Source organism: Electrophorus electricus, chromosome 24 (assembly GCF_013358815.1).
Source record: "Electrophorus electricus isolate fEleEle1 chromosome 24, fEleEle1.pri, whole genome shotgun sequence".
NCBI lineage: Eukaryota > Metazoa > Chordata > Actinopteri > Gymnotiformes > Gymnotidae > Electrophorus > Electrophorus electricus.
In genome coordinates, this window is record NC_049558.1 from 5,343,699 (window position 1) to 5,352,500 (window position 8,802).

Below are 8,802 nucleotides of genomic sequence, written 5' to 3' on the forward strand. Positions count from 1 at the left end.
CCGTCTTGCTTTGATTGCACTTCGCCATGGGCTGTGGGCTCAGTGTGATACTGTCACCCACACGCGATTAACTTCCAGAGAGCTACAGCGTTACTGATCCAAAGAGCATTTCAGAAATGTTCCTAATCTATTCACATGCACTAATCTAACAATATTGGCAGACACTTGACATTTACTTAGGTTTTCTAACTGTATTTGTTGGTTTGTCTTTCCTAAAACTGAATGTTTGAATGAGATTCAAAGTGTGCATTTTATTATTCCAAACTTCAGGGACTAGAATCAGGGACCGTTTACATCTGTGCAGTAATGTGAAAGCGTAAAATATGATGTGAATGGTTTTTTTTTAGTACTGTGTTGTAGCCTAGGAAATATGGTTGAACATTTGCCTTGAAAACAGAAAAGAACTTTTGTTATTTTTTTTGCAAAATAGGACTCATTTCCATAACCTGATGTTGTTTACACTAGGTTCTAAAAACAGGATCATGCAAAGAGAATAGAATTTATGGATTTAACCAACACAATTACATAAACATATGCTTTAATAGAAAGGCTTGCTTTAATGAAATGTACCCCCAACACTAGTCAATGAGAGCAGATTGAGAGAGTACAAAATTATTATTTTAAAAGCTAACAGGGATCAAAAAGTCCATTATGCCCCTGTTCCCTTTTTAATATGAGAACCATTTAGTGACACAAGAACACAACCAATGTTATTAACAACATTTACATTCATGGAAATTAGCAAGATGATTTATCTTACTTATATACACACACAAATAAAAAGCTTATCAAATCAATTCAAATAGTAAACAAAAACTAGCAATGATTACTTGATTATAAGGAGGTTCACCTTATTTCAGATTTGACCCCTTCTAAGCATTTATTTGCCCCATGCACCTCCTACAGTTTTATATCAATTACTTAATTTTTTAAAATAATTTATATAAAACAGTAGCTCAGAATTAAATCACAATGGCATGAAGCACACATAAGTCAAGAGAAAAACTGTATTATGTTAGAGCACAAATAAATTACAAAAATGAAGCATTTAAAAAACACAGCATTTGGAAACAATCGCAAGCTAAAAGTACTGAAACCTAGTAATACCACATTAGTAATAAGTCTCAAAACATTTTCAAGACAAAAATATTTTCGAAAATGCATTTGAATTTACTCACAATGGATGCTGCTAGGAACTGACGTTAACCACAAGAATGTGTGAAGACTGAATTGAGGAATTGGCATTTGCTGGTGATTTGTAAATGACTTAAGATCATTTCAGATAATATTAACAATAGCATGTGGCATCAGACAGCATGTCACTGTTTATTGTGGTAACCCTAACATTCTGTGAAGAGGCCCTAATGGACACAAGCACTTCCACTGGGAGCAACCGAAAATGCAGCATTTTTGAAAATGCTTTGGCTTAAGGCTACTGCAGTGGCACTTAATGTTTCAAGGCTGTAAGCTTTTGACTGAACAAATTCAGGGTTTTGTAAATGCTTCGCTTTTGTAATACTGTTGTGTTTTCGCTTAACGATGCCGTGTATAAGATTTAGGGGGATATATTAGCAGAAATGGAATATAGTATTCAAAAGCAGATTTTCATTAGGGTATAATAAACTATAACTATGAATCACTTAAAATGAGACCTTCATATCTACATATGGGGCATGTCTTCTTCCAACAGAGGTCAGCATGTTGTTCCACCATGTTTCTGCAGTAGCCCAGAATGGACAAACCAAATACTGGCACTACAGAGTTTTTACACTGAAGCAGCAGTTTTAATTTTTTGCAGCTAAACAGTGGTTGGAAGATGTAGAAAGAATTTGCTGGCTAACTATTTTGTGAGAAGTCTGAGAACCTGAATGTTGGCAAATGGAGGATCATACTTATTATTTAGCACAATAAAAAGCAAGTAAGGGAGAATCTTTGTCATTAAAGAAGCAAAAAGCATGAAGAAGCCATACGGAATTGAAATAGGCAGAAAACAAGGATAAACATTCCCAGATCGAAATCGTTGATGAAGGGCAAATGTTTTCACAGAGATGCCAAAGTTGCGTGTTTTCTGGACAGGTAATTCAATCTAAATGTTGTTTGGTAGCTTTACTTAGAATAACTGCATGGAGATAGTTACCAACACAATGAAACTTTTTTCCTGCATCAATGCTGAAAAATAAATTGCTACCTTGACTGTAATTTTATATTTATTCACAAAAACCAGAAATTCATGTTTCATATTTGGACCACAAAAACCTGGTGACATTACTGTGATCATTCTACAGCTGGGATTAATACCAAAATAAGTGTAATGTTAAAAAAAAGGCTTTGACGGTCAATTTTCTAACTTCTGCAATGCTACTGGGTAAACAAACCCGGCTTTGATTCTGCAAATGGAAAAAAAAAAGTATCCATCTTGTTAGCAGACTAGAAGTGCTAGAATAAATTAGTGTATTTGTATTAGCATGCAAAGCAAAAAGCTACTAAAAGCAAAAAGCCATTTTAGCTTTTATTCCTCTTTTTCTCAATAACATGAATTTAATTTAGACGTGAAAAATACATTTTTGATATCAAGAACTCAATTTTACGAGTAAAAATTATATTCTCAATATCAAAAATGACATTTTTACTAGTAGAAATTCAGTTCTTGATATCAAGAATATAATTCTTACTAGTAAAAATGTCTTATTTAAGGTGGCAAAATCGATTTATTTCCAAGGGTTTTGGAGAGCCCCCTATCCAGGGAGGGCTCAGGATAGTCAGGTCCATCGTAACACAGGGATCAGTGGCCCTGTCTGAACTAACACAGATGGTGTATCTGCAATATGTGAAAAAAACTGCCTTACTTCAGTGTATGTTATTGTACCACTAGTCTACAGTCTTGGCCAAAAGTATTGATTCTGACACAAATTTTGGTTTTCACAAACTTTACTGCCTCAGTTTTTTTTAAAGACCCATTTGTCAGATATTTATTTGGTATAGTGAAGTACAATTATAAGCATTTCATAAGTTTTTTTAAAAACTTTTTATTGAGAAATACATCCAGTTTCAGCAAAGATGTAATATTTACAGTGTTGACCTTTCTGCAGTTTGCCTTGGAATGCTGGATATCAGCTTCTGGGCAAAATCTTGACTGATGGCAACCCATTCTTGCTAGTCAGTGCTTTGAGTTGATCACAGTTTCTGTGTTTTTGTTTGTCTACCCTCTTTTTGAGGATTGACCACAGGTTCTCAATAAAATTTAGATCTGGGGAGTTTCCTCGCCATGGATCCAAAATTCCAATGTTTTGTTCACTGAGCCACTTGGTTATGCCTTATTACATGGTACTCCGTCATGCTGGAAAAATAATTGTCCATCACCAAATTGCTCCTGGATCATTGCTCTTGGAAGATGTTTTGATACCATTCCTTATTCATGGAAGTGTTCTTAGGCAAAATTTTGAAAAAACCCACTCCCTTGGATGAGAAGCAACCCCACATGTGAATGATCTCAGGATACCTCACTGTTAGCATTACACAGGACTCATGGTAGCACTTACCTTTTCTTCTCTAGACTATCATTAGTCCAGATATCCCAAACAATCTGAAGGGGGCCTCAGAGAAAATAACTTTACCCCAGTCCTCTGCAGTCCAATGCCTTCCTGCAGAATGTCAGTCTGTCCTTGATGTTTTTCTTAGAGAGAAGTAGCTTTTTTACTGCCCTTCTTGACACCAAGCCATCCTCCTAAAGCCTCGCCTCACTGTGCATGCAGATGCACTCACATCTGCCTTCTGCCATTCCTAAGCAAGCTCAGAACTGCTGACCCGATCCTGTAGCTATGTCCTCTTTAGGAGATGGTCCTGGCGCTTGCTTGACTGTCTTGGGTTCCCTGAAACCTTCTTCACTGCAGTTTAACTTCTCTCTTTGAAGTTCTTGATGATTTGACAAATGGTTGATTCAATAAAAGGTTGATCAGCTACCTTGTCCTCAATAATGCTTTCTCCTGAGCTAATGAGAAGATCACTGAAATTATGTTAGCAGGCAATTTTGTGGCAGGGCTGGAATGCAGTGGCTGGAATGCAGTAATTTTTGTGATTAAGTTAATTTTCATTAACATGGAATGACTTTGCAATGAATTGCAATTCATCTGATCACTTCACAGCCTAGAGTTAATGCAGATTGCCACCATAAAAACTGAAGCAGCAAACTTTGTGAAAACCAAAATTTGTGCTAGTCTCAAAACCTTTGGCCATGACTGCACTAGTTGATGTTCTGCATAGTTTACATGGCCAAAAATCACAATAAGATATATTGCTGGTGAAAGCTACTGTTGTCTGTCTTCTTCCTAACAGGTATACCCTATGTTAGAGTTCAATATAGAACTCTGTGTGGGGATTAGTGAATGAGTAGACCATTTCAGACATGGCCAGAATCATTACTAATCTCCAACATATCTTTGTTTCTTAAATGTGTCTCCATTTTCACTCTCCACAACATTCCATATGAAAGATTGCCCTCATGGTGGTCGTTTGGGAGAGAAGCAAAGTGTTCAGTCTAGAAGGGACAGCTCTTATTGGAGATCGATCTTCTCCTGCTCTTCTGTCAAGCAGCGCTCTTCTCACGGGCGATCGATGCTGAGTAATGGTCAGCGGTTACCAAATCTGGTAAAATCAACTGACCAGCAGCGTTGAGGATCAGGATAGGAATACTGTAACAACTGTGTGTGTGTGTGTGTGTGTGTGTGTGTGTGTGTGTGTGTGTGTGTGTGAGAGAGAGAGAGAGAGAGAACAAACATCATCACAGAGACCTTGAAATATTTCCAAGGATGTTTGGTGCTACATTTCAGGAAAGGCTACTGACCCAGTCATCACTTCTTTTTAAAATAAATTGCTGGAATTAAAGAACCGTTAATTAATTGCTTTACGATGTTCCTTTCCTGCTTATGTTGTGATGGATTTAAAAACAAACATTGTGACGTCAAATTTACATTAATAATTAAAACCAATACAAGGGATTACAAAATCCAGGACCGGATTTGGATTTGAGCTTCAGATTTGAATACCACTGTAATGAATACTTGGCCATAGCAGTCTATTTTGAATGCCTTCTTTTCTCTGCATTTTATTGCAGATATATAAAGTATTTTATTTCTTCTCGGCCCCCTCCCCGGCTCGCTTGCTCTCTTTTTTCGTTTCACCCTGTCCCTCATCTCTCTCGGGTAGTTTGATTTACCTCTAACATCCCATTCTCTCTGTGTTTCTTGTTGTTGGCCTCCAAAGCAATTTGAGCCTCCTCATTACAGCCTAAATGAGCTGCTGTGGCATAATTAGTCTGCAGCTGGAGCCCAGGCATGCTTTCCTTACAGCGCAGACAAGTGTGTTGTGTTCCTGCCTAATGAGTCAATGACAATACAAAGGTTTATGTTCATGCTCAATTTAGAGAGATAGTGACGCACAAATCATTAATCTCCCCCTTGTTAAAATGTTTTTGCCCTTGACTCTTGTAATATGCTCTTGACATTGCAGCTTGTGGACTTACCAAGTTAAACAAAATGACATTCACTGACGTTGGAAACAGACGGAACTTGTACTATAAAAGCTGTATTTCTAATCTCGCTCCCTTCTTTTTCGATGGGGCAAAAGTCGGCTTTTTGACCTTTAGGTTGCGGTGTACCAAGGCACAGCAGACACCGGAAGAGGGCAGTAGTGTAGTTGAATGCAGAGCCTGGCTTAGCGTTGCCAAAGATACAGCGCTCTCCTGCTGTCCGCTGTTATTCGTCATTACGCGGTGGGTGTGGGACCCCGAGGGCGCCAACTGGTCCCGGTCAGTGAAATCCAACCATTCTAATTCCGTGGCCTCTATTCGTTGTTTTCAGGAACGGACACAGAGGTCTGCACTACGCCATGCCTTCCACGACACCCCTGATCCCTGGCAATCTGGAAAGGCACATATCGATTACGTTTAGAGCATGTTGGTGTTAGTACATCTCACTTTTCATTTAATCGCTTGGAAAATAACTATCCTTCTGTCAATAATTTTAAAATGAAAGCATAGGTTTTATGTGTCAGCATTTGCTTAAGTTCGTTTTATTATATTTTGTTAGAATAATAAAACAATTTGTTTTTATTATTCTAATAAATATATCAAAGTCTGTGTAACATACCCAAGCAACTTTTTAAAATGTCAAATAGCCTAATAGCCTATACATCATCAGTAAATTAGAACTGACTGTCCTGACTGTGGATAAAGTTGCTCCAGATTACTTTATCATAAATAATTTTATTGTAACATCTAACGGAAAGCCTATGAAAATCATGATAGCTATGAGGAAAATGAACACTGCTTTTCATCGAAGAGGTTGAATGATGGACTGCATCCAGCCGTCGTCGTGTGCGCACCCAGCGCAGCGCTGTGGAAAGGGAGGGCGAAGTAGGGGGTTTCTGAGCCAATGGAAGCCTGCATACGCCGAGCGTCCTTCCGAAACACGAACGAAGCGACACGATTAACGGAACCCTAACCCCTCGCTCGAGGAAACGGTCTCAAAATGTTAGCGGGTAGTTGAAGTTTAACGGATGTTGCACGTAGTGTCGTGCACTGTGCCACTGACGCTCTCTCGGCTGGAACATAATAAAGGTAATTCTAAACACTATAAGCGTCCGTTTTGAAGTTTTCGTTTAACTTGGCCTGTTAGCTGATGTTCGGTGTTTATGCGATGGACATTGCAGTAACGGGCCTACGTCTGCGTCCCATTCGCATCTTTGCGCACGAGAAATATGCGTAGGGAATGTTTTAAATGGTCGATTTTGCACCAGCAGAGATAGCGGGACTGGTTCCATGACCCTGTTAGACAGTTTTCTGTGCGCTATCCAGTATTTGATTCGCGCGTAAATATCTACTTCGTTGGGGACTGGGGATCCCAGTGTCACCTAGATTCGTGAAACTCCTTTTAAACAGACTCCTTACCAATGCATGCATTGCGTTGAGGACGTGGTTGTATTGGAACTCGTCGCGTCTTGGCGTGAAAGAGTAGCCTGCAGCTGACAGCCCTTGGTGCACTCCGGATGGCGAAGGTTTAGGTGCGTCTTCACGAGATCTCCGGCTGTTTTTACGCTCGAGCGAGATCCCCTGCGCGGCGGTTCTGGCGGAGACCGCGATGGGTTGGCTCCGTCTGCACGAGGATTTTTTGCAAAAACGAAGTGCTACTTCATGCGTGTCCAAGTGCGTTTATTGGGCCAAAATACGTAAGTCCACCTTAACAGCTTTTTTATTCTACAATTACACAAGCTTTCATCATTTCTATTTTAAGCGCTCGTAATTACATCTGATTTCTAACCTGTTGCGCTATTCCTTGTGGTCCTCTTTATTATAATGTTTTCAGACATTTAACCACAGTCATTTTAAGCAGCCACAATTTTGAGGTATACAGTGAAGGAGACCGTTCTACGTCTTTCCTCCCTTAACGTGCTGACACTTTATAGTCTTAACGTTTTCGAATTCATACATATTGCGAAGAAAGCGAGTAGGTATACATCTATTGGCTTGCTTGGCAAGTCCGAGTATATGTTCTCTGCGTCTCTGCTTTCTCATACCGCTCTGAGATATAATCCTTTAATCCCCAACTAAGCAAATATATCTTAGCCAACACCACAACAAGTGATCATGGGAAATTCTGCTCATTTAAAGTCTTGTTGCATAGCTAGTGCCACGTTATAAACTGGAGTTTGGTTTAGCTGTGTATTAGTTTTAAATCGTTTGGACCCACTCTTTGCTCTCATTCTCCCTGGAGGCAGTAATTACTGCCCTATGTGTGCGAGTGATACCCCATGTCTCCAGTGATGGCAGTCATTTTCATAATAGCATGAACTGCTGATGTCCTATTTACTGCATATCCAGAAGTACGTGTAGCTGCTTTGACGTCTGGCAATTCATGGGTTTGTATGGGTTGTACCAATTGTGTATTTGCTCTGAGCTGAATCCTTGAATGAGCTACCATTCTCGTCTCAATTTATACATTTGTAACTGTCATAGCACTGCAGTGAAACACCAAACAAATGAAAGTGCTGCGAAATCAAACACTTCTGGCCTGGCCGAATAACCAATCACAGCCTTTAGTTCATGGTCCATATCATACCAGGGTTACTGGGCAAACCCATGGAACAGTCCCGTGGAAGCAGCCTGTGGCCCAGGAAGAACAAACTCCAGATCTGTGGGGTTTCAAGCAGGTTCACTAGAACTTACACAGTGGACACTTAAAGTCAAAGAATAACAGTCAAAATGCAAATGGACTCCTTTAAAACTATTTAGTCGGTACAATTCCATGTCCAAACTCTGACCTTTCAATTGCTTTATCTAATCATTTAAATCATTCCCACTGGACGGCAGGAGGATTTTGTAGAGGCAGATATGAGCAACTCTAATCTTCTCTCTTTCAGACGCTTACTGTGGGGTCAAACTAGCAGGTGCTTAAAAAGCCGGATGGAGTTCCTTATGAATTACTTTGGGAAAGTAATGAATGAGGCGCCCTGGGCAGGTGCTTTTCCTTAATGAAACACAAACCTCACAGCACCTATGGGAACCATTTAAGTAGTGAATCTTTTTTTTTATTCACTCGCTACCCGTTATTCTTATTTACCAATTGTATGCATTAGAAAGATGAGGCTATTCTGGTTTGAATCTCCAAAAATGAACATGTAAACATATTTAGGGACAGAGACGCTGGCTAAAAAGCACCCGGTGACCCGTGGCTTTTAAAAAAAAACATTTCTGTGCAGGAGGACTTCCTGTGAGGTGAGTTCTCTTCCTGGTGCAACGTGGTTTCCATG

The 8,802-nt window shown here is 39.6% G+C and overlaps 1 protein-coding gene across 4 annotated transcripts in view; it reads left to right on the forward strand.

Annotated features, from left to right (window-relative positions):
• The first annotated feature begins 6,415 nt into the window (after positions 1-6,415).
• LOC113570000 (kelch domain-containing protein 8B) overlaps positions 6,416-8,802 on the forward strand; it is a 65,425-nt gene continuing 63,038 nt past the window's right edge. For 3 of the 4 annotated variants that reach the window (XM_035522475.1, XM_035522473.1, XM_035522474.1), the window contains exon 1: positions 6,416-6,613. The gene's annotated coding sequence lies outside the window, so the exon portion shown is untranslated. Of the gene's footprint in view, positions 6,614-6,949; positions 7,222-8,802 lie in introns of those variants that run through there. The other variant, XM_035522476.1, reaches the window with a different exon arrangement.